Raw genomic sequence first — 26,604 nt, forward strand, 5'->3', positions numbered from 1 at the left:
TTTTTAGCATCTGCCCTACTTCACCCCAAAAGCTGGCTTTCTACCTCTTACCCTGAGTACAAAGGCACAACAAGGCCCTTCCCTCTGATGTCACTCATAAGTCATGTGACTTTTCAGAAAAAAATTCCTTTAGAGAAAAGAGTCCATCACTTGTATATTGCATTCTCTAGTAGAAGGGAAGTTTCCTGAGAGCAATTATTGTCTCATTTTGGGTTTTGTAACCCCAATATCTGTCATTATATTTTTTAGTTTAAGAAATAATTTCTCTTGCATTGATTCATTCATTCACTAGGCAACACCTCACTCCCCAGGCATATACATTCTCCCCACCCCTTTTCCCTGCAGGAGCTAAAATGTGGTAGAGAGGAAGGCATAATCCTGACCTGGAGAGTTTCATCAGCTCCCAAAGCTCTCAGAATTTGCATGCTCTTCTTCTTCCAACTTTTCCTCCTCCTCCCTCTGGTCTTATCAACTAATTGCTAAGGTATTTGGTACAGTGAGCACTAAAGGAACACAACAATACAGTTTGACTCAATTATATTTATCAAATGCCTCAAGGAGTTTTCATTCCAAAGAAACCTCTTTTTAGTTTTTTTGGCTTCTTCTAATTGGGATTAGTGTTCCTTAGAAATGCCTTATGATATGACTGGAGAATTATTATTATTATTATTGATCATTATTATACCCATTTTCTAGATAGGGAAACTGAACCTCAGATTAGTTTTCAGTCTGATCTAGTTTGGAACCAAAAACCATGTAACCTATTTCAATTTTCCAGTCATGTCCCTAATGAAGTACTTTTTCCCTCCTAACTCCTTCCTGATTCCTAGCATTCCAGATGCTATCTTCTTCCATTAAAATGTAAGCACCTTGAAGGCAGGGAGGGTCTTGCTTATTTTTATGTGTATCTTCAGAATATTGCACAATGTCTGGCATATGTCAAGAACCAATTAAATGCTTTATCTATACAATTGACTAATAAGTGTTGATTTAGGATGATCTTTTCCATCTGAGATGCCTATAAGTTTTCTTTTAGACATCTGTATTTTATGTGTTTGTTTCTTTAAAATTTACCACAATCATTTGTGTGTCTATCCCTTATTGGATGCTAAATTCCTTATCTAAACTCATCTTTTCTCTGGCACAGAATGTGCCTCTGTACACATTACAAAATTAATATGTATTTATTGAATTTAGTTGAAATTTCAAGGCTCTTTATCTTCTGATATGCTATACAGAACTAATATTCCTCCCCTCCTCCTTCCTCAAATATTTAAACTAGGGGGATGGAATGAAGCCATGCACATCTTTGCATAAATAATAGTTAAAAGTAGATGAATGAACAGGTCCCTACTCTGTCACTCATCACATTAGTAATAACTTGCAAAATGGAAATGGATAAAGTCAAATGCTTCATCAGGCTGAGTCATAACTCGGGCTCTTTCAGATGAGCAGATTGGTCAGAGGGAACAAATTTCCATATTTTAAATCATTGCCACCCATGCCCAATATAGTACATGGTAACTTTGTGGGCAACAGCTTATTTGCTTTGTGCACCATAGAAGAAGCATAATGACTAGACAGTACATATTTTAATCCCACACACCAATTCACCTCTCTGGGTCCCAGGAAAACTTCTGCCCTACAGAGGCATATATGGTTCTCATGGTTTAACTAAGTGTTCCCCAGGAGATATGCACAGTGAAATAATGCCTTCCCTCCCACCAAGACCTCTATGTTTATAAAAACTGATAGCTGGTCATAATTTTAATGCAACAACAACAAAAAAACCAGATGAAAGCTAAAGTAACACTAACAAATACTTCACAGAAACTTTTCCCAACTAGACTGTATTAAGCCTCAAATCTTGACCAAAGGAGTCCGTGTGTGTGTGTGTGTGTGTGTGTGTGTGTGCACACACGCACATGCCTACAGCTCCAAAGTACAATTCTACTGTCTGCTGTAGAAAAGAATAATTTAACAGATCCATGAATTGTGTTTTCCTTGACTGTCTTCCCAAGTGAAATTGTTAAAGAAAAAGTCTGGTGCCTTGAATATAATCAGGATACATTTCTGTTTCGTAAGTTTGTCTGAGAAGGCTTACATTTTCTCCCTTTGGAGAAAAGTTTTCTTAACCTTGAAATGCAGCCTACTGTACTAGTGGAGAATTGGACTTGGAGTCATGATGACCTGTGTTCAAATTTTGCCTCAGGTGGTAGCTGAGTAAATCACTTAACCTGCAGAGTCTGTTTTCTCATTTAAATAATAATGACAACAATGCCTAGGATAAGTGAAGAGTTGTTTTGGAGGTGGCAAAGCTAAGATTTTATTAGTATAGGGAATTCCCAATAATTAAATTACTGTTACCAATGCAGATTGCACTTGTTCTATAACTTAGAGTTATACTAGGACTCTGACAGGTTAAATGACTTGCCAAAAGGCACACAAACCAGTGTGTGTGTGTGTGTGTGTGTGTGTGTGTGTGTGTGTGTGTGAGAGAGAGAGAGAGAGAGAGAGAGAGAGAGAGAGAAAGACAGACAGACAGACAGACAGACAGAAAGTTGCTTCTGAGGTCAATTCTGGCCACTGGAGAGTATATGAAATGATTTGTAAATCTAAAACTCTGCTTCAGCATCACACAACATTTTGTCTTCCCCTCTCTTAAGTATTTACATATTATTCTACTCATTGATACAAATATCACAAGTCCTCTTACCAGGGTTTGTTATCTATATTTTCTGTACTTCTCAACTTCTATCAGGAATTTCCTGAATGCAGTCGGTACTTAGAATTTTTATTGTTGAATTGATTTAAAGGAAATTAAATAAGAAGGAAAAATGTAATTAATGCATTTTCCAGTTGGTCTCTAATGATATCTAAACCCTTTACAGCCTGTCCCAGCCTACATTTTGTTCAGTCCTTTCAGTTATATTTGACTCTTCATGACCCCATATGGGATTTTCTTGGCAAAGATACTGGATTGCTTTGCTTTTTTCCTTCTCTAGTTCAATTTACAGATAAGAAAAATGGAGAAAAAAGGATTAAGTGACTTGCCCAGGGTCATACAATAGGAAATGTGTGAGGCCAGATTTGAATTCTGGAAAATGAATCTTCCTGACTTCAGATCTGGCACTTTAACCATTGCATCACCTAACTACCTGCTCTGTTTACATACCTGAAGTTTTTCCTATCACTTCAACAGAGAATGAAACCTTTCATTTCACAATTAGAGGTGAAATTAATAATCTAAATAACCCAAGGACAAATTCCCTTGCTTTAAATTATATTCTTTCTTCAGCAAAAGAGAATAGGATGACCATGGGTGCCTGAAGATTGGGGATTGAGAAAATGAAGAAAGGGATCACAAAAGACAGACTCTACCACTAACATTTTGACAAACAAGTGTTTGCTGACTGTAGTTACTGAATTTCAGTTTACTGAAGGCAATCATTATATTAATCTTAGTGATAAATATATGTGTGTACATATATATGTATATATATAAATATGGGGATTTTATTTATTTGTATGTATACAAACATGCATATAAATATATATATGTATATATATATATATATATATACACAAAATTAGGAATATAAATATATATATTTATTTATTTTTACACAGTGTTATAATCTGTGACACTTCTTTCTATTTTCCTGAGATGGGAGCCTGATTAGGGAAGGATACAGTATTAATCAATGGAAAGAACCTTGCCTTTGGATTAGAAGAATCAACCTCAAATTTCTTCTATTTCCTACCTACATGAACTCTCTGGGTCTCAGCTACCTTTCCCTATAAAATGAGGGATTTGGACTAGATAACCTCTAAGGTTATTTTTTTTTGTTCTTTTTGTAAGTTACCATTGGAGTTTGAATGCAGAAATATGTGGGAATTTTGTTATGCTGGGGTTGTTACCTGAGCACCTTTTCCTTCCTGTATGGAATAAGACTCATTATATTGTACCTTTAAATCCTACAGACAGAATTATGCTTTTAAAAAGACTACATTATTCCTTATAAATATTTTCATGCTCATACTTAGCAGTCCAAAAGACATAGAACTGTAAACTTTCACATGACATCTCATCCTTGTTTATTAAAATAGTTTATATTTAAACAGCACTTTAAAGTTTACAAAACACTGTACATACTCATTTGATTTTCCCAGCAATTCTCCATAATATTGATTTATTATCATATCCATTTGACAGATAAAGAAACAGAGGCTGGGAGAATTTAAGTGATTTGCCCAGCCTCAATATTTGAAGCACATCTTTATGACTACAAGTCAGGGTTGTACTAGAGGGTCAGCTTGAAATAGCCAAACTCAAATTCTTAGTATGAGCATTTATACCTCAAAAATTGCAAACACTACAATTTATAGCTAGTTTTATTATTATTATTGTTTTATTAACAGTGTAGACTTAAGAAAATGAGGGAGAAATTGTTAATGATATACATAAAAGTACATAAAAAATATATTCCCTGCCCCAACCCCAGAGGCAATTTTGAAACATTTACCAGCACCCTGGCTTTAAGTTCAGTATTCTCCTCATTGAATCATGTTGGATCCAAGAAAGATTTTTTTTTTAAAAATCAAATCAACACAAAAAACCTTTGTGTCATTTTGAGGCTGTGTAGATAAACACAAGGAAATATCCAAATAAAACCAATACCCTCTCATATTAGAAGGTAATATTTACAAAAACTGGGAAATTCCTTGTTTGTGCTTTCAAAAGATAGCAAATTATTCAGAATTTTCACAATAGATATTTTTAAAAATATCCTTTAAGAAATATTATAAGCAAGTATCTGATCCTTAAGACAATATAGATTTGAAAATAAAGAGCTGATTTGGGAGTCAGGGAAAGCTGATTTCAAATCTTATCTCTGATAAGAGCAATGAGTCCATGAGTAAGTCATTTAACCTTTATTTTTTTTCAGGCAACATCCTAGATCAAGGATTCTTGCCATTTTGTGTATGTTATGGACCCAATTGACATATTTGTGAAGTCTATGAAACCCTTCTCAAAATAATGCTTTTAAATGCATCATATAAAACACACAGGATTACAAAGGTATTCAATTATATTCAAATACAATTCTTGAAAACAAAAAAAAACCCATTGTTAATAAACCTATAGTCTAAGCGCTTCTGCCTTAGATCAAGAGGTAGAAGAGATCTCGGGGTCCATTTAGTTCAATCCCCTTCATTTTATAGAAGAAGAAATAACTTATTTGCAAAATGGCAGATAGACTGTAATCTCTCTGTAGAGAAAGTTCACTACAGTCATTAAGTCATTGGTTCTTAGAGTATCATGGTTAGAATCCTAGATTATTAGTACAGGAAGAGATCTCACAGGTCATAAGTATATTTACCTATATGTATGTGTGTATATACATATATCCATATATAAACAATCCTACATATACACATTTATGTAAACACACATATTAATTCACTTACATTCATATACATATGAATTTTTATGACAAAATTTGTGCCATCACAAGGTTTGTATAGGTAGTAAGAAACAAAGATAGGAGAGGTAACCCCAAGTTCAGTGTTTTTTTTATATTACACTATACACATACACCCCAAATTTTCTTTCTAGTTTTAGGTGTTTGATTATATAATCACCAGAACCTTATAAGACTGCAGCCTTACTTGCCACTTAACCCCACTGGAGAAAAGGATGGGAGTGATGCAAATGTTTACTTTAAAAATTACTATTGTGGTATATAATCTATTGCTTGTTACTCTGTAATATCTTGATCTGAACTGGCCAAGTAAACCCCATGCATTTCATAAAATTTGTGGAGGTCTATTAAGAAAAAGTAATTTCTCTTTTGAATATTCAGTGACTGCCTGCAGTCTCACCTCCCATGATATTTAGTCTAAAGTTGCTGCACATTATCAACCTTCCAGATTTATTACCTTACAGTTTCTTACAATCTAACATGAAGCTGTGGTAAAATGAATTTGCCTCACAGGCTTCATTAACACAGATTTGCATCCTCATTCTCCTGTAGCTTTATCCCCAAAGTCTATCTCCCCTCCCCAATCTGCTATTGCTTTACCCCATGGTAACAAACTTCATGGTGGTATAAATAAGTAGTTGGAGATTGTTGTTTGTGCTTCTTTCTAATCGCTATTTGAAATATAAGGCATAAAATTACCAGCTTACAATATTCTTCCATATTAACAGTGGGAAGGGCATATGTAAAACAGATATTAAAGGATTAACTGTAAAATACATTTCACTAAGCTAAATCATTTCCTGGTAAATGGCAGTTTTCAGCTATTACATAGGATTCATCATATTGAGTGGATTTATTTTTATTTTTCTATTTAGTCGGCAAAAAATGTTCCATACTGAGATTTAACTCTTCTTCCTATCATATTTTCTATCATATTTTTTGTTTCTATTTTCTTAGGTTAAAGATTTCTAAGCAGGAATTTCTGAAGCATATATATGTATATATTTATAAATATATATATATGTATATATATAACTAAACCCATTTCTACATATATACACAACTCTATCTCAATAAAATTGATTTCCTTTGTAATTTTATGTAATTCCTTTGTAATTTATTTTATGAATTTGAAAACATTATTCTGAGAAGAATTTCAGAAGAATTTACCAGATTTTTGAAGAAACAATCTGACACAAAAGGTTGAAAATTCCTGGGATAGGGAGAAGTTGATAAAAAAAAATGAAAATTTGACAGAGATATTAGGATTTATGAAAAAAAAGCTGCTTATGGATATTGCCAACCAATCTTTCAGACAAGTTCACTGGGCTCAACTGCAACAAAAAAAACAAAGGTGCAGGAATGTGATACATGTTTGTAGCAAAAAGGAAGGAGTTATAACACAACAGAAAAATGTAGTTAACAAGGCAAATCCACTAAAGGACATAAAACAATGGTCTCAGTATCTGCTTCCCATTCTGTTGACTTGCAACCAACAGAATGAGCTAATAAAACTAAGTAAACTTAGGGAATCAGAGACCCAGGCTTTGAAAAAGAAGAGAAGAGAAATCTGTAATCTCCTAGGGTGGAAATTGTGAATTATTAAGCGGCTATTTGGTACATAAATATAAAATAGCATAATCTCTCTGTTTTCTTCTGAGACAGTTGCCTATTGCCATAATCCTAAAATTATTCACTCTTTCCAAATCCCCATAGGCTTATTAATTTTCATAAACTGCTTTAATGCAAACTTTTCTTCAAAGATGCAAAGTAATCTTACTTGGAGCTTTACTTTCATTTTTATGTCAAACGGCATGTTCAATCTTTGAGAATACTCAAACTGAGTTCTCATTCTTCAGAGAAATTGGTTAAGGATACTATAAATAATCATGTTAGAAAACAAGTACTAGAAAGAAAATGATCTATATATAGACTTTTTTGAAGACAGGCAAAGACATTTAAATTCCCTGGAAGTTATTATTATTGTCAAATTAAGTTTCTGCTTTGATTACCTGTTAATAATCAGCTAGTTATAAAGTCAATAAATTTGTTCCATTGGGTGATTAGAATAGTTCCAACTGACAACTGTAAATATTTCTTTGAAACTTTTCTGTGCAAATCATTCCTTGTTCTTCAAAACATTCATTACATTTAATTTCTACTGTTATATTCACTTTCTTCAAGTGAGATGGTAATTTTTTTCCATAAATATTTTTTTTTCTATTGATCCAAAACTAATGAAATAAGATGCCCTCTAACTCTTGAACTTAAAAATTCAGGAAGAATATAAAAGGGTATTTTACATATTTAAAAGCAGAGTGATAAATCATAGAATTAGAGGATAGGATAAGGCCTGAAAAGGTCACCATTCAAACTGATTCAGCTCTAAACCAAACTGGAGATCTCCAAAAGGATGTTACAGGCTCAGCTTGCTATAGAAATACTTTCATTAACTAGAAAGCAACTCATATTCTCAATTAATATTTTGCTAGAGGTCACTTTTAGGAGAGAGAGGTGAATGCCACCAAATGATTTCATAACTGGTTTTTATGCAATAAAGAAACATTTTAAGATATATTTTAAGATCAATTAATATTCAACCCAAAATCAAATAACCATTCTATTTCCATTTGTGCTCACATGAGTGTATAATATATAGATGGTATTTATAAATCTATATAGCACATTTCTATTTTTACCAATTTGTAGATATGTATAAACATGTGCAGTTACATATGTACATACCTATATATGTATATTTGCATATGTGTGTAACTTTCCCTATGTATATTATACATATACACATATGTTCCATGAAATTAGGGACTTGTTTTTAGCTTTCTTTATATTGTCGGCACTTAGACAGTACCTGGCATGTAGGTGCTTAATACATATCTATTGATTGACAGAAATGTTAAATGACTTGCTAGGGTCCAAAAGAGGAAATGCAGCACACATAGAACTTGACCTCTAAGTCCAGTGTTCTCAATATAACAATATATCAATATATTCTTGATATATATATATATATAATTCATTTATCTATAGCACATGCAGCAATCACTCATGATGTGACTGATAGCCCTGATGCCTTTGATCTTCAGTCATAAAAGGAAACTGTTTTTTTTTTAAATTAGATATCAAAAAAATAGACAGTAATTTTGGAGAAGACTGACCTAAGTGTGATTCTTGAGCCTTCCACTTCCTAGTCATAGGATGAAAGCTTAACTTTTCTGAACTTCAATTTGTAATATTTAAAAGCATGAAAACAGTTCACCTACCTCACAGAGTTTTTCCCTTTATAAAGAACAATATAAATGACAGTTATTATTATGAACAATATCACAGCTCCCAAACACATATACCTCTCAATTTTTCAATAAATCTTAATATATTAGAGAATTTATCAAATAATAATAGCCTGGTTAAACTGTTAATGGTTGTATGATTTATTACTATACATAACAGCAGACATTTATATACTATTTTGCATATATTCTCTCATTGAGCCTCACAAAAATCTCTTGAGATAAGTATTAGCCAATATTATAAATCACATTTTATAGACAAAGAAACTGAGTCTCATGGTTGCATAGTATCAGAAATAGAATTTCAACTCTGGCATTAGTTCTTTAAATTTGGCATTGTATCCACTAAAACAATTCCGAATCCTATAACAGATGCTGAGTTCAATTCCTTAATTAATACATTTGTCAGGAACCTGTGTAACAACCCTGAAATGAGACTCTTTAGGCTGGAAAAGTATGAAGACTAGAAAAGGAAGGGCAGTAGAATGTGCTACTCTTCAGCAGGGAGCTCAAGGTAAACGAATGCCAACTGAGAACAGAAAACAAAACACACTACTCAATGAGATCTAGAAAGGCAACTTCAAATGATTTTAAACAGATTTGGATTGTTTGGAAATCCCAATCATGAGAGTCAGATACAAAGCTACATTCAAAAAAACATGTAGCAAAGATCTAGTGCTATGATTAGGGTATGTTGGAGACAATTGTATGTTTAGTGGAAACAGAATTCAATTTGAGTCCATGGAGCGTTAATATGAAGATGACCTGGTTTCAAATTTTTTTTCAAGTACTTACTATCTCAAGGACTCCTAACTAGTTATTTGACTTCTCTTAGCCACCTTTTTTCATCTGAAAAAGGAGAGGACTGAACTGAACAGCCTCAGCAGTCCCTTCTAGCACTGCATCTATGATTCCTTGTCTAATGAGTTAAGATTAAAATCCTAGATGTTTCCTGTCTGACTTTGGACAACTCACTCTATTCATTGTCCCTCATTTTCCTTGTCTATAAAAAAAGGACCTGAATGAGAAAAAGAGGTTCTTTATTTTTTTTTATGTGTGTCATGGACTCCTTTGTCAGTCTGATGGACTGCTTTTCAGAATAATGCATAAAATAAAATACATAAGATTGAAAAAGACACTATTTTGAAGATATAATTTCCTAGACATTCCCCATATTCCCAATCCAAGGCCATGGATTCCCTGAACTCTACTCATAAATCCCTGACTCTACTTCCTGAATCCCTGGACCATTGCCAAAAGTCTCTTCTAGGTTTAAATTTCATGATCCAACTATTTCCTTATTCTTCTTTATGTCACTTTGGCCTTAGAATTAGTCATATCCTGGAGGGAGTTGTTGATTTAACAGAAAATATATAAGTAACTCCTGATTTGGAGTCTATTATTTTGGCCATATACATATCTATCTCTATCTATCTATCTATCTATCTATCTATCTATCTATCTATCTATATACTGTGGTGTTCATATAACTGATTTTTTACATTGACTCTTCTCAGTATAGTGAGATTCTTGATGCCTCTGTTAAACTTATACCTTTAACCTTATCTTTTTCAACTTGGATTACTAACTTACTGTGTATTACAATCTTTAGGCAATCAGCTCTATCAGATTTATATCCCATCACTGTTCTAAACTCTTCTTGCCTGGTGATTCTTCTCTGTTTATAACTCAGAATAACATAGCTTTTGAGTGTCTTTTTCAAAAGGAATTATTGAGTCAATGAAAAAATGATGGGGTACAAAGTATAAAGCAATGACTCCTGAAATTCCATTTTTCACTCTTCAGGGCTTAATATCATGAGTTTTCCTTCACTGTACTTTACCTGGATGTGGGCACTTAAATACAGCTATCCCAGATCCCACCTTGCAATGCATTTACTTATTCATCACCTTTTCTTCTTATTTATTTCTAGATTCATTTAATTTTCAAATTAGTCCATGTATGTGAAAGGCTGAAAAGTGATGTGAAAATGGTCTGAGATGGTTGTGTCATCGGGAATAAAGCTCTGGACTGAGAGTCAGGAATAACTGCATTCAAATCCTGGTTCAGCTACTTTTTAGCTTTGTGTCACAAGACTTAGGTTCCCTGCCCCTGCAGCTCATGAGCTCCGCATCCCATCAACGACTATCAGTTAGTTTCAATGAGTTAGCAATAATAACCTTCTAGACTCCAGTGTGACACTTAGATGACTTCAGAAGCTATTTAAAGCATCAGAGGGTATGACTTATCTATGATCACACAGTCCCCATTATCATTAAAGACTCACAGCAAAAATAACTTTGGCAGTTGTCTTCTTGGATGCCCTCTGAAGTGTTTTACAAATGACATCAGTATCGGAGGCAGAATTTGAACACAGATCTACCTGACTCCAAGTCCAAAGCTCTACCCACTAGACTATAATGATTATATCCTATTTATGATAAGTTTTGTTTGGTAGGTGTTTTTGTCTCCCCCACCATCGCCCTTCATGGATTAGTTCTTTAACTTCTCTGGCTAACATGTTCCAGCATTTAACAATTACATTAGAATACTTTCTTGCATTTTAACCTAAGACAATCTTGGTGCAACTTAAGTTTATTTCCTCTATCAAAAGACACAGCAGAGGCAATGAACAGCTGGTCATTACAAATATACTTGAACAATGATGAATCATCCATGAGCTTTAACACCCCTAGGCTAAATAAGTCTAGTTTCTTCTACCTTTTCTTAGAGGTTCTATTTCCTCATATCTGTAGTCAATACTTATGACTTGCCTCTAAATTTTTTTCTGCATTTTCTTACTTTTAGGTTGTAGACTGAATCAGTCTCAGCCTTCAAAGGGAGAGCTGAGCAGTGAGCAGTATAGGGAATAGATTCTCACTTCACACTATCTTCCTTCAATAACTCAGACAGTTTAAGATTTTACCTTTAAAATGAAGGATGGCTCAAACATTTCAGAATTTCACTTTTTGGCCTTCAAACTTCTATGACATGAAAAACAATATCATTAATCTTCCAGGATCAGCCCTGCCTATAATTTTTAGAAGGCTAAAAATAAATGGGTGTACTACATTTTTCCTCCAGAAATGAAAAGTTGTAACCATTAAAGCTTGGAGCATGGATTTGTGTATTACTGTGAACAACAGCAACAAACAATTAAATGAGCATAATATTTAGAACTTGAAGGGATATTAGATATCCTCTGGTCTAATTTTTAGTTGAGGAAGTTGAGACCTGGAGAGATTAAGTAACATTTCTGAACTCACAAAGGTATGATTTTATTACTTTATTCTCTTCAAATTAGACAATATTTTTTATTGCTAGATAAATCATATAAACATATATATATATATATAGATAGATAGATAGATAGATACACATACATACAGATAGATAGATAGATAGATAGATAGATAGATAGATAGATAGATAGATATTGCAATGCAAAAGTTCCTTGAATTTTACTGGATTTTTCTAATGAATTTTCATTTTGGGCCAAAACCAGTTATAATGTGAATTGGGGATACAAAAGACTGCCACAGTTTGGTGGTATGATTTGAATTATTTTCAGTTCCTTTTCACATTTACTTCTGTGGTCTGTCACAAGAATCCAAAACCATCTGAAAGAATTAGGCAACTCTCAGCTTGATCTCCTTATTGACATTTATGTTGATCAATGGTGGCGCCTACAGAATTGGAATCTGCAGATCAATTCCCTTATTAGATTCTTTCTCCCTGCTGCCTTGATCATTTTATCACACAGTCTGTGGCTATCAGAACTTGCTTTATCACCATATAATGGGATAAGCACAGTTGATTCCTCTGGCATATTGAGAGAAATAAAAACTTTCCTGACTTTAAAACTCATTTTCTCAAACCTTTACTCATTATATTTATATATTAGTTCACAAAAAAGCATTTTAAAAACTATATTCCATGTGGGAAAAATCACATTTGTCTTTTCTAAAAGCTTTTTATTTTTAAAAAAAATAACAAATGTGGAACACTATGAATTTACATGTCATCATCCTTGAAAAGGGGCCATGCTAATCTTTTCTGCATCATTCCAATTTTACTATATGTGCTGCTGAAGCAAATACATTTGACTTCTAAAATATAAGAACATTTAAGTCCATGAAGCTGTTCTTCACTTTCTCCCATTTAAAATTTGCATATTCTAACCACTCAGTATAAGATTTGAATGGACACTAGATTAAATATTATCCTTGGTTTATTCAGACTCTGGTAGCTATGAGACAAGCATTAAAGTTTCAATTTTGCTACTAGCCAACTAAAGAAAAACATTTGTCTTCCTTACCATAGCATCTTCCTTCTCTGAAAGGACTGCATGGTACAGTAGGAAAAAAACCAAACACTTCATGGAGAATCAGAGCACCTAGCTTTAAGTTCTACTTTTGATACTTGGGAACCATGTGACATAAAACTTCTCTGGTTTCTTCTTCTTATCTGTAAAAGGAAGTAGTTAGATAAGAAAATCTCTACATCCTTTTACCATTCTAAATTCACAATTCCTATGATTTTCAGCATACTTTATTCTTTTTTATAAAGAGAAATAAAAACAAATATTTTCCATATCTTGTGAGCGAATTTTCAATTCTGCTAAAGTATCTTAACATGGATCTCAAGAAGATCCAATTTGTATGGATGTCTCATTACAACCTACCACAATTACTGGAAAAAACAAACAAACAAACAATAAAACAAAACATTTCAAGATAGCTGTCATCTTACTGGGAAAACAGTACCATTACAGGTTCATAAGATCAGACTTGACTGTGACCTTTGATGTTATTTTGCCCAATTTCTTAATGTTATATAGATGAAGCATTTCAGGGAAATTAAGTGACTTTTCCAAGTTCATACTAGTGTAGAAATGAAAATTAGAATAAAGTCCTTAAAAGACAGTTTAAGCATTTTCTACATTCTAACCCATTGAATTCAAAGAATAAAAGCAATTCTATTTGAGTCTTCACAGTCAAAATGGAGCCTGAAAATAAGGCGATAACCTCTTTTCTTGTTTTTTTACAAGTCTGAATGATCTGCATTGTCTTTCTATGCTTAAAGTCATAAAAGTCCATTTTATTTTGCTTTCATAATGTGTAGAAAAGAATCAGGTGCTTAGACATTCCTATTTACCTTTCAATATCTAAGCGCTCAAGGCCCTTGAAGGGTAAAGAATCAATCACATTAATTTTAATCTTCAACAAAAGAAATTAGCTTCCTTCTCATCCTTCCCTCCCATTGCCAAGTAGAATTTGCTACTATGATTTTTATATATTACTATGGAACAGGACAAAATGGTATTTTGGTCCTGAGTGAGGCTAACATAAAAACTATTTCCAGCTTGAAAAAGCCTAGTAAAACTTGTGTAGATATCTGGAAAATTAACACTACAATATAACTTTAATCTTTTGTCTTTAGGAAGAAAAAGAAGAGACAAAGTTCAGGAAAGCTACTGCATATCAGTATGATATCATAAAGCAAAAGGCGCATTTCTGGAATGTTCAAGTGGCACTGAGCTAGAGATCAGAATGCAATTCTAAATTCTTTGAAGGAGGCACCCTTCCATTAGAATTTTTAGTTTAAAAATTAATTCTATATTAATTCTATATTAAATTTACAGTGAGATGGAGGGAGAGAAAAAATACAGAAAGATTTTACACATTGGAGGAGGTAAGGGGAATTGTGCAAGTATTATACCATCTACTTTCATCATGGTCCAGTAATTCATACACTATTAATTTATGTGATAAGAACCTGCATTTCTTGTGGTTAATGCAAAATGATAAGTAGCATTTACCTAGTATTTTCAAGTTTACAGAGTGTTTTACACATATTATCTCATTTGATACTCAGAGTAAAACCATGAAGTAGATGTTATCATTATCTCTATATTACAGATAAAGAAAATGAGGCTGAGAGGTAAAGTTACTTGCCCAAGATCACTAAGCTAAGCAGTGTTTAATATTGAAGAGGGTACAGTTTATATTTTCTAATATTTTGAACTAGGAAAGACATGCTATGTTCCTTAGGAATTCTGGGAAAGGAGATATTTCCTAATTAGAGAAAAAAACCTTCACTGTTAGTTTGGAGGATATTACAACTTCCAAATCAATGCATTCTATACTATTCAAGTCTTTTTTCTTTCTTTGTCAAGGAAGTCTCACTCGATGTATAATGAAAAAAGAAAGTAATTTCGAGTACCCCAGGCACCACTATTAAGAGGTTCCGGTGAAGTTAATAATAAGAAAATTAGAAAGAAGACTGGAAGTTTTTATGGTTATATTAAAAGATTTCTTTTTTTGAAATCCTTCCCTCTAGTAAAATGACAGTAAGAGAGGTGATATAGCCTGGAGACTGAATGATGTGGATTAAGTTCAATGATATTTCCTTCTCACTGAGGAGCATGGTCAAAGGACTGGGGAAAACACTTCTTTTTTTAAAAAAAAAAGGAAATAATACTGAAATTCACTTATCACTAATGGGAAGAGGCCTAAACAGACTAGAAATAATGGACTGAATCACATTCTTTTGTTTCAACCTACCAATCTCTGGAAGCCTACTCTTCATAGTAGAAGCAAATTTAGCTAGTTTAATTCATAATGTTGCAAATGCCCTTCCTTGTATCTTATGGAGGACACAGACAAATTGCCACTCCTTCCTGCATCTCTGCAAAGGTGAGTAGCTAATGAAACATAGCATGTTCAAGGCAAGTCACCAAATTTAATATGAACTTTGAGAATGACCATTCCTTGAAAATGTAATTCATGATCATGAAGACTGGCATCATTTCTAACAGACCAAATGATAAAATTCACTCTCTTCTTCATTTCTCAGCAACCGAGCCTGTTCTTGTCTAGAGATACAGAACAGCTGAGGATGTAAGAGTTAAAGCATTAATGGACTCTTCAGTAGTATTAAGTATCTATGTGCTGATTTTTATCTCTGAATACAGTATTTCACATTCTCAGCAAAGTCAACAGAATTTAGTCAATAGTGTCATAGCCTTCAGATGAGGACCTGAATGTTACTAGTATCAAACCACCATTATCAAGGGCAGGTCACATAGGGAAGGAGAATGCACATTAGAAAAATTCAATAAAAAGGAACTGGATTACTTGAGTAGAATCTCATGTCACTTTAACTTGTTTTATACTAGATGGCAAAGGCAGTCCAATTGGATTGGTGCCAGCAAAAGGGTTGGTTCCTCAGTAGATGGTAAAAAATAATCTTATAAAATACATGTCTGTGTGTGTGTGTGTGTGTGTGTGTGTGTGTGTGTGTGTGTGTGTGTGTGTGTAAACCACTTAACATAAGTTTAGTTAGATTCATCTGGTTTGAAATGCTCTGGGATGTGTGCTAGGCTGCTAATGAAGGCTAAGTAGCTAAAAGTGTAATTACTAAAATATACATTTCTATGAGATCATGCTTCAGTTTTCATTCCAAAGGTCAAAGATCAAGACTTGAAATTAGCCGAAGAGAAAGAGAAGATCATTATGTATACGATATTTCCACTGAGGTTTGATTCCATTATTTAAGAGGTGATACAAGTAATAAATTTTCCTCCACTTGCAACATCCAAGAGCTGGGGGTGTTTGAATCTAAGTATTATGTGGCACACCACCTTTTTGCAGCTGTTGACTTTTGTCTAACTGTCCATTTTAAAGGTTCATCACAGAAAAAAGTAAATATTACATATGTAGTTCTAGTAATTTAAAAAAAAACATTATGTATCCAGGCCCCCTTTAGAACTTCCTCCATGCTTTATCATAAAAAAGCATACACCCTTTAAATCTTTGAATCATTTAATTTTATGCATTCTTTTGGTATTTCATTTGGGAGTTATGGAGTGTGAAATATGCACCATGATGAGAAAACAATTAACTAGCACACCTGTTGTTTATGCATATTGTATTCAGCAAAGGCCTGCAGGGGCTATTATTTTATTCCACTCCATGGTTTCAACCCAAGAGGCTTTAAAAGGTGACCTGATGACATCAAATTATACTTGTACTTCGATTAACGAGCCCAGTGCTTACCAGCTGTGCTAATGCTGGAACGATACCTTTCTAAGTCTAAGTCATGTTTGTAATCTGTAATATTAATCAGCAGAAAAAAAATGTAGGTTTAAGGGAAAAATTGAGATTAGTTAGGATTTGTTATAGAAGAAATATAATGGAACTTATTCTATTCTTTCCCCATCTTACAGATCAGTCTGGGGAGGAAGGAAGGCTGGTATGGAAAGGAAATATAATTTAGGAACATTAAGAACAGCCCTGGTATCTTTGGAAGAGATACTTCTGTAAGGAGAGAATGAGAAGCTCTGTTATCATGCATGAGACACTGTATCCTTCCAAAGTGGCTAAGAGTGGAATAAGAAGTAAAACAGCACAACTCCAGACTGGCAATTCTTTAACCTGTTCATGCTCAGCAAAGTCATAAATGGGGGGGATGTTAATGGGGCTTTACCCCAAGGTGCCAGCATCTGGAGAGAGTAAGCTTCCTTCCAAGGTAGGTATGCTTCATCCCCATACAGCCTCTGTTTCCATATCTTGTTTCCTGGTTTGATGGTCCGTATTACCACGAGATCCCACTATTCCCTAGTTACCTGGGCACTTGATAGGTCTCTCTGGGCCCAACTTTTCCCTATCCCATTCACAGGCTGAATTTCCTGGGCATAGAATGGTTCCTCCATTCCTAGAATGATTATACCCATCATGGGATTATTTTTTTTATGCTGTACCCATTATTTATCTCCCAAAATAACTTAACTTATCTAATAACTTTAATTCTCATATTCTCCAACTATTTTTGATGAGAATTAATTATGACCTCTCTGGGTCACGTCAAAGTGATTCTGAGCCTGCTCCAGTAATCCATTTCTGACATTTCTCTTTTCTCTTTTTTCCTATGAAGTGTGTGTGTGTATGTGTAGGGAATATGGGGGGGTGGTTTAAGCATATTTTTAAGTTTTACATATAATTGCTGCATTTAAAAAAATATACACACAACTGGCCTAGGATTATCACCTAACTTGCACTTAGCTCATGTCAGTGGCATTGCAGGTTGTTACAGCCTTTGGCACAGCCCTGCCCAAAGTTCTCTCAAGAGATAATTTTCATTCTACTTTCCTAATAGATTGTTGAGCATGGTCAATTAGTATTGAAAGTGTAAAGTTGAATTTTGTCTGTGAGGTTATCAGTGTGTTATGCTGGCAGGAAAAAAATGTATTGAATTTAATGTCAGCCTACCTGTAGTCATATTCTATCTCAGCTACTTGCTAACAATGTGGTCTTAACAAATCATTTTTTACCACCATGGATCTCAGCTTCCTCATCTGTGAAGAAAGGATTGACTCCTTACCAAACTTCCATGGCTTTTACTCTATGGCATCCTGAAATGGCACTTAAGTCAGCCCTCAGATGGAGGTCCTCTCCTTTATGCCTCTCCTTTCCATTATTATTATTATTATTATTATTATTATTATTATTATTATTAATTATCATTCAAGCAAGTACCTGATCAAACCATTTATTGGCATAGCATGTTTGGAAAAAACCCTTGAAATCCTTGTAAACTGTGCTGTATTTTTTACTTTCTCACTGACTTGCTCAATTACTTTAGATAAGATGGACCAACTCAATTCAGTAAACATTTATTCAGAACCTACTAGTTTAAGTTATTGTGAAAAGAAGGACCAAGCCACTTATCTCCCAGCAATTATTTCCTCACCTAAAAAAATGAGGAAGATTGGAATATCAAATTTCCTTCTAATTCAATGTGTCTATAATACTCCTAACTGATGACTGATAATGATTTTACATAGTCTACATGGTAACCAGGGGCTCTGAGAGAATTTTTGCTTTAATTCAAAGAAATTTCCAGTGACAAAATCTCTGACAATCTTGGTTGGGGCAAGATAGTTTATGGCCAAAAGAACATTTTATTCATTCCCTGAAGGCCCTCTATGAAAGCACAGAATGGTAGCAATACAGACTCATAGATTTAGAGTTACAAACTGCTCTATTTAAAATTTTCTTTCTTAATGTTATTTTAATTGTAACTATTAATGTCAATATAAACAATGTAAACAAATATATAAATATGGAAAAAACCAAGAGATTATATGAAAAAAATCTCAATTATATAAAACTTAATTTTAAAAAAGTTTATGTTATTGGATCACTTCAGTGGTGCCTAACTCTTTTTGGCCTCATTTGGGGTTTTTCTGGCAAAGATACTGAAGTGGTTTGCCATTTCTTTCCACAACTCATTTTACAAATGACAAAATGGAGGCAAGCAGGTTTAAATGATTTACCCAGTGTTACACATCTAGGAAGTTTTTGAGGCTGAATTTGAACTCAGGAAGATGAATCCTTCTAACTACAGGCCTGGCACTCTACACAGTAACCCTAGCAGTCCAAGGAAATATATATGTATGTGTGTGTATATATATATATATATATATATATATATATATATATATATATATATATATATATATATAAGGGAACAACAAAATTTCTTGATTTCGTTTTTACATTTTTTTCTTTTTTCTTTTCTTCTATGTATTTTTTTAGGGTTTTTTTTTGCAAGGTAAATGGGGTTAAGTGGCTTGCCCAAGGCCACACAGCTAGATAATTATTAAGTGTCTGAGACTGGATTTGAACCCAGGTAGTAATGACTCCAAGGCCGGTGCTTTATCCACCCCTTCTTCTATGTATTTTTAAAAAAGTTTTATTGGTGATCTTTTTTCAACATCCATCTTAACCCACTTCCTTATACCACTCTCCTAAATAAAACTCTCCCTTGTAATAAATATTTGAATACCCTCATTTTTACAAATGAGGAAGAGGTCCAGGTATATGAAAAGATTTGGCTAAGGTCAACCAGGTAATGAAAGGGAGAGAATCTGAGATCAGATAATAGGATCACAGGATCATGGAACTGGAACTAACCACCTCAGTTATTAAAAAAAAAAGGTTCAAAGAGGTTAAGATGATTTATATACACTCTCACAGAAGCAGTCAGTGACAGAGATCCCTCTGAAGCTAACTGTTGTGCTTTTCCCACTGTACAACAGTATCTCTCCCAGCAGTCTAATTGCTTATATGGTTTTATGATAAATAAAACAATTTTGATATTAACTTATTAAATTTTAAAAGATCCTTTCACATTCCCTGGGAGAATGACAGAGAGAGAAAAGGACAGATCAGGCATCTCACACCTGAATGAGCATGGAACCAAACACCTCTCTGCTCAAATCATTTCTAATCTTGGATAAGTATCTGAAAAAAAAATCAATGTTTTTTTACCACCAGAATTTAAATAGTACTGACAGCTTATTTTTAGGTTGTTTTAGAATTATGATAAGACTTTGAGGACTTAAGTCTGAAGTGAGAAGAAAAACTTTGAAAACACAAGACAGAGTTGGAGATGCCTGGGAATGATATACAGACATCAATTAGGCATAAATCGAAAGATTTCAGCCAGAATTTCAGGAAAAATCTGAAAAATCTTTTGTTTTAGTCAATAAATCAATACAAATGACTTCCTGGTAGTTGATGGCAAAGGTCCATAATGAGACCTCAGGAAAATAAATTGTTTGAACTAAAAGTAATGGTAAAAAACAATAGGAGTAAGTGAAAAAAGTAGAATCTGGAAAATCATTAGGAAAAGTGGATGGTTAGGGAAGGGCATTGGAAAAAGTAATCACTTAAAAAAAAACAACTTAAGAGTTCCAAGGGATAATAGGGCCCAATTTTTTCATTTTATAGTTGAGGGAATTGAGACCCAGAGAGAGGAAAGGAAAGTTCCTTTTCAAGGTTAAACAACTAGTTAGAATGCAGAACCAGTGCTATAATACAAGCAATATTATCTCTGTTTTTATCTTCTTCTAATAGAGGGGAAGGGGAAAGGAATAAGTATTTATACATAATAGTCAAAGAGAAAAAATAACAAGAATTCAACCAAATTCATTTTATAACTTATCCAATATTACATGCAACTCTGTCCTTGGTATTCATTCATGAACTTGTGAATGTGTTGATTCATTTCTGGTAGAAAAATAATGCTTCCCCTTTAGATATTAGTGAAATTCAATGTTGTCTGTTTTCAATTTTTTACTCTTAAAGGCTACATCAATTTACACTATGATATTTTCTAAGGGGCAGAATCAAAATGTGTTTGGAATACAATTAAGTTCAATTCAACAGGTATTTATTAGACACTTATTTTGTTCCTAGAATTGTTAACAAATGTTCCTGGGGGTGTAGGATATATTCAAAGAAGATTAGTGCCTCTGATGCGAGGGCCGCCCAGTCTTTTTTAGGGATATTTTCCACCTTTGATGTCCATTTGAGCCACCTAACTCTCAACTTTGGCTCTAAGAGTAAATAGTAGTCACAACATGGTATACTATTTTGGCAGATGAGTAAACCAAGTTGAAGGTAACTGAGGGACTCTCAAACTCATTGGTGAATTTAGAGGAGTGTTTAACCCAAACATGTGAAGTCCTCCACTGGTGGAATGGTTGGTTAAGAACATTTCATTCTATTGGCCATGAAGGCAGCAGAAGCAAGTGCTGTGGAACACATAAAGCTTGATTAGATTTTGAAGATGCCAAGGTCATCCACTACATCTAGAACTATTACCAGTTGTCTTGACATTGTCTTGCCACTGGATCATTTTGATTTTGGAAGAGAGAGTGAGGTCGATGATATTGTGCAACTCCACCTCACTTAAATCTAATTCACACATGAATCAAAAGACATTGCTCATCACACATTACCATTCATCAAAGTCCTGTGGCAACAGGCAAGTGATGAAACAGCAGGTACAGATACTCTAGGAGCTATAGTCACAAACCTGTATATAGATGGTCCAGGCCAAAGGTTGTTTCCCCACTGAAAACAGCAGTACAATTCAGCAGACCCTTGGATGACTGAACAATCCTTTTAAAGATCACACTGCTCATCTCCTGATGTGAGGAAGGGGCTAGAAAAGGTACTCTAAAATTATCTGCTTACTTAATCCTTATCTGATTATCAAGGTAGACAGGGATCCCACAGTGTGGTTGTGAGATACAAAAAATTCTTTTCTTTTAAAGGTTTTTGCAAGGTAATGGGGGTTAAGTGGCTTGCCCAAGACCACACAGCTAGGTAATTATTAAGTGTATGAGGCTGGATTTGAACTCAGGTACTCCTGCCTCCAGGGCCCATGCTCTATCCACTGCGCCACCTAGCCACCCTGAGACATAAAAAATTCTTAAAAAACTTCTTCAAAGAAGATTCTACTCTCCAATCAGTATATGGAACTTGAGCAAAATCATAGACAACAAAAGATCCAATAGACCTGAAAGATTAACAGCTCTTATTGTAAGAGAACTCAGCAGTTATCATATCCAAATAGCAGCCCTGAGTGAAAAAAGACTGACAAATGAAGGTCAGCTGACTGAAGTCAGAGCAGATATATATTCTGGAATGGCCACAGGGAACAGGAACACTGAAGCTGGGACAGGTTTTGCAATCAGAGCTAATCTAGTTAACAAACTTGAATGCCTACTAAAAGGAGTGAATGATAGCCTCCTGACAATGATATTACCACTTCCAGGAAAATGCCACACTAACATCATCAATATCTATGCTTCCACCATGATGAACCCTGATGAAGTTAAAGACCAAAACCTGGAGACCCTTATCATCAATATACCAAAAGAGGATAATTTATAATTCTGGGTGACTTTAATGCTACAGTTGACTCTGACAACCAGATGTGGCAGGGAGTCCTTGAGAGGAATGGAGCTGCAAACAGCAACAGCAATGGTTACCTACTGCTGAAAACTTGCACATCTCATAACCTTCTCATCACAAAAACTGTATTCCATTGAGCTAAATTCAATAAAACTTCCTGGATGCATACTTGCAGCAAACATTGACATTTAATAGACTATGTGATTATGAAAAGAGACAGGAAGGATGTGTGAGTGGCTAAGGTAATGTGTGGTACAGAGTGCTGGACTGATCACAGATTCATCTTCTCCATGCTAAATAGTCACATTCAACCAAAGCAAAATGACTACTAGAAGAATTAATGTCAAGAGATTAGAGTATCTCTCTATCTCTGGAATACTATACCAACACATAGTTGGCAACAGTGGAACAGAAAAAGAGTGGGCAGCTTTCTGAGATCTGGGCTACAATACTACATTTGCTCATCTATGTCAGAACACTTGCAAACATCAAGACTGATTGGATGAAAATGATGGGTAAATACAGAAGTTGCTAAATGAAAAATAAGCAGGATAGTTCACTCATTTCTAAGTAGGAAGTTTTAATTCCATCAAAAGTAAAGCACAAGAGAAGCTTAGAGAAATGCAAGACTCTTGACTCAGTAAGAAGGCAGTGAAATTCAATTTTATGCAGCTAATAACAAACTAAAGTTCTTTTATGATGCCCTGAAAGCTATTTATAGACCAAGAATCTATGGTGCATCTCAACTACTCAATGCTGATAGATCCACATTGATTACTGGTAGAATTCTAGAGAGATAGTTTGAAGACTTCCATAATAGAGCTCTTAATAGATCAACATTAATCAATGCAGAAGTCATTGATTTTTTACCTCAAGTTGAAGTCAATCCATCCCTACTTGTAGTTCCAATTAAAGAAGAAATTTTGAATGCCATTAGGCTCCTTTCTTGTGGCAAAGCACTTGGTGCTGATTCTATTCCAGTTGAGATCTACAAGATGGGAGGATCCATTGCTCATCCAAAAGCTGACTGAAATTTTCCAGGTTATATCGTATAAAGAGGTTATTCCCCAAGAATTCAAGGATGCCTCTATTGCTCTTCTCTAATAAAGGGAATAGATTGTCCTGTGATAATCACGGGGGTGTTTTTCTTTTAGTCAGTGCTTGAAAGATTCTTACCGGTCTTCTCAATAGGCTGATCCTTCACCTAGAAGATAGTCATCTCTCTGAGAGCCAGTGAGACTTCAGAAAGATTCAAGAAACAGTTGTTATGATGTTTGCTGTCCAACAACTCCAGGAAAAATGCCAGTAACAAAACGGAGGTCTGTATACAAAGTCTGTAGATCTGATCAAAGCCTTTGATATCATCAGTTATGAGGTCTTATGGAAAATTAGGCCAAAATTTGGTTGTCTGGAGAGGTTTATCAGTATTTTATATCAATTTCATCATGATGTGTTTGCCCAAGTTCTAGATAGTGGATGATGCTCTCAAGATTTTCTGGTCACAAGAGTATAAAACAAAGCTACATTCTTGCTCCCATATTTTTTAACACGATGTTTTCAGCCATGTTATCAAATACCTTTACTGAGGATGAACAAGGTACCAAAGTCAGCTATTGCACTGATGGAAAAGGTTACAAACCAAGAACAAAGTAGAGGGAGTGTTGGTGCATGATCTTCTGTTTGCAGAAGCTGAAATGAAACAAAGTATGGATTGATTCTCTGCTGCTTGTGTTAATTTTGGCCTAACAAGAAAGAAAATACAGGTGCTGCATCAACCAGCACCACACCATTCATATGTGGATCTATCAATTACAGCAAATGGAGAAGTTTTGAGTACTGGAACTAGTTCATTTACCTTGGCAGTGTCCTTTCTAGAGAGATACACATTGACAATGAGGTTGACACATGCATTGACAGAGCCAGTTAATATTTGAAAGGTATCCGAAAAACAGTGTGAGAGAGAAGAGGTATTAGACTAACTACCAAACTGAAGGTCTACAGAGCCATTGTGCTGACTTCATTACTCCATGCCTGTGAAACCTGGGCAGTATACCAGCACCATGTCAGGAAACTGAATTATTTCCATTTAAATTGTCTTAGAAGACTCTAAAGATCAACTGGCAGGAGAAGACACCAGACACTGAAGTTCTTTTCTTGAGCTAAACTGGCTAGCACAGAGAGCACAGCTACAATGCACTGGGCTCATTAGAATGTCTGAAGTATGCTTGCCAAAAAGACTATTTAATGGACAACTCACACAGGATAAACTATCTCTCCTAAACACTTTAGAATTGATTATACAGCATGGGAGACACTGGCACAAGATCAACTAGCATGTCATGCCCTCATCAGAGAAGGTGTTATGCTCTATAAGCAAGGCAGAATTGAAGCAAGTCAAAGGAAATATGTCATATGTAAGCTTAGAGTACCCACTCCAAGTGTTCATATGGACTAATTGTGCCCAACCTGTTTAGAGCATATCAAGCTCGTATTGAACTGATCAGCCACAGTTAGACACAATGAATCTGTCTCAAACATAGTAATGTTATTTTGGTCTTCTTTGATAATGGAGGACAAGAACCAACCAACTAACCAATAAAACATTGCTTGAGAGACTAGAAAAGCAGAAGACCTGGACACTGGCTTCAACTAGATCAATAAATTAGTAAATATAGGAGTCTGGAAAATATATAAGAGTCATTCATACCTTAATTTCTAATTCAATAGACATTTTAAATTCAATATGTTCAAAACTGAATTCATTATTTTTCCCTCTAAACTTTCTTCCCACCTTCCTTATTAATAAAGAGGGCAACACCACCTTTCCAGTTTCTCAGACTTGCACCTTAAGTTACACTCTACACTACACAATCTCTCACTTCCATATCCAATCTGTTACCAAAGGTTGACAATTTTGCTTTTGTAAAACCTCCTCAGTATATTCCATTCTTTCCTATGATACTGCCATTACCTAGTATAGGTCTCAAATTTGTATTATTTCAATAGTTTGCTGGTGAGTCTGCCTGTCTTAAGTCTCTTCTCCAATTCCTTCTCCATTTAGCCACCAATGATTTTCCTAGAGTTCAGATCTGACCTTGCCATATCTCTACTTGATGTACTCCATTGGCTCCTCTTTCTCCTTCAGGATGAATACAAAACACTATTACATGTCCAGTTCCAAAGCCCTTTTTAATCTAATCTGCCTTCCAACTCTATTCCAGGTTACATATACCTTATTAGTTGTACCATACTCCTCAACTCTGTCCTCCTTGCTGTTCCTTGCTGTTGTTCAGCCTAGGTAATTTCTCTGGCTTTCCCCTCATTCCTGAAATATTATCCCTCCTCATCTTTGCCTCCTTGCTGCCTTTATTTCCTTTAAATTCCAACTAAAATTTAATTTTCTACAATAATTCTTTCCCAATAGCTTTTACTTTTATTCTTTTCATCTTTTAGTTCTTTTCCTCTTTTAATATATAATTATATATATTATATATAAAATTTATTAATGATATCCCCCTGTTTATACACATCTGTTTACTTTCCCATTATATTGTGAACTCCTTATGGTGAGGAGATATCATTGCCACTTTTTGAAACCCCCAATACTCAGTGTAGTGTCTGGTACTTTGTAAGTGCCTAATAAATTCTTAGTGACTGACTGTCTGTCTGATCTATAAAGTAGGAAAACTGGATTGGATGACTTTGAAATCCTTTCTTGCTGTGGCTCTTTAATTCCCTGATTCTACACCAAACTACTGCCAAAAGGTACATAAGTTACTGCTGAATGTCCAGATTCAAAGGACATTAATGACTTGTTCCATAGTTGTCTGTTTGGCACAAGTTGCTTATATAGAGAGTGATAAAAGCTGACAAGTTATGAAAGAAAAGTCACTCAAAATAGATTCTGTCAATCAGTGGATAAATAGACTACAAATCCATTTAATTAGGAAATAGTTTGAAGGTAAATTTAGATATACTTGTAAGCTGTTACAAAATAAAATTAGGTGATAGAGGTCTTTAGAGTAGCATCAGTCTGAT

At 34.5% G+C, this 26,604-nt stretch overlaps 1 protein-coding gene and 1 non-coding gene across 15 annotated transcripts in view; both read right to left on the reverse strand.

Moving 5' to 3' along the window:
* NCKAP5 (NCK associated protein 5) overlaps window positions 1–26,604 on the reverse strand; it is a 1,109,295-nt gene that overhangs the window by 148,602 nt on the left and 934,089 nt on the right. The window lies entirely within an intron of this gene.
* On the reverse strand, window positions 12,787–12,890 carry LOC141510556 (U6 spliceosomal RNA). Its single transcript, XR_012475023.1, has one exon. It is a non-coding gene; the product is annotated as a U6 spliceosomal RNA (small nuclear RNA).

This window comes from Macrotis lagotis, chromosome 1 (assembly GCF_037893015.1).
Source record: "Macrotis lagotis isolate mMagLag1 chromosome 1, bilby.v1.9.chrom.fasta, whole genome shotgun sequence".
Lineage (NCBI taxonomy): Eukaryota > Metazoa > Chordata > Mammalia > Peramelemorphia > Peramelidae > Macrotis > Macrotis lagotis.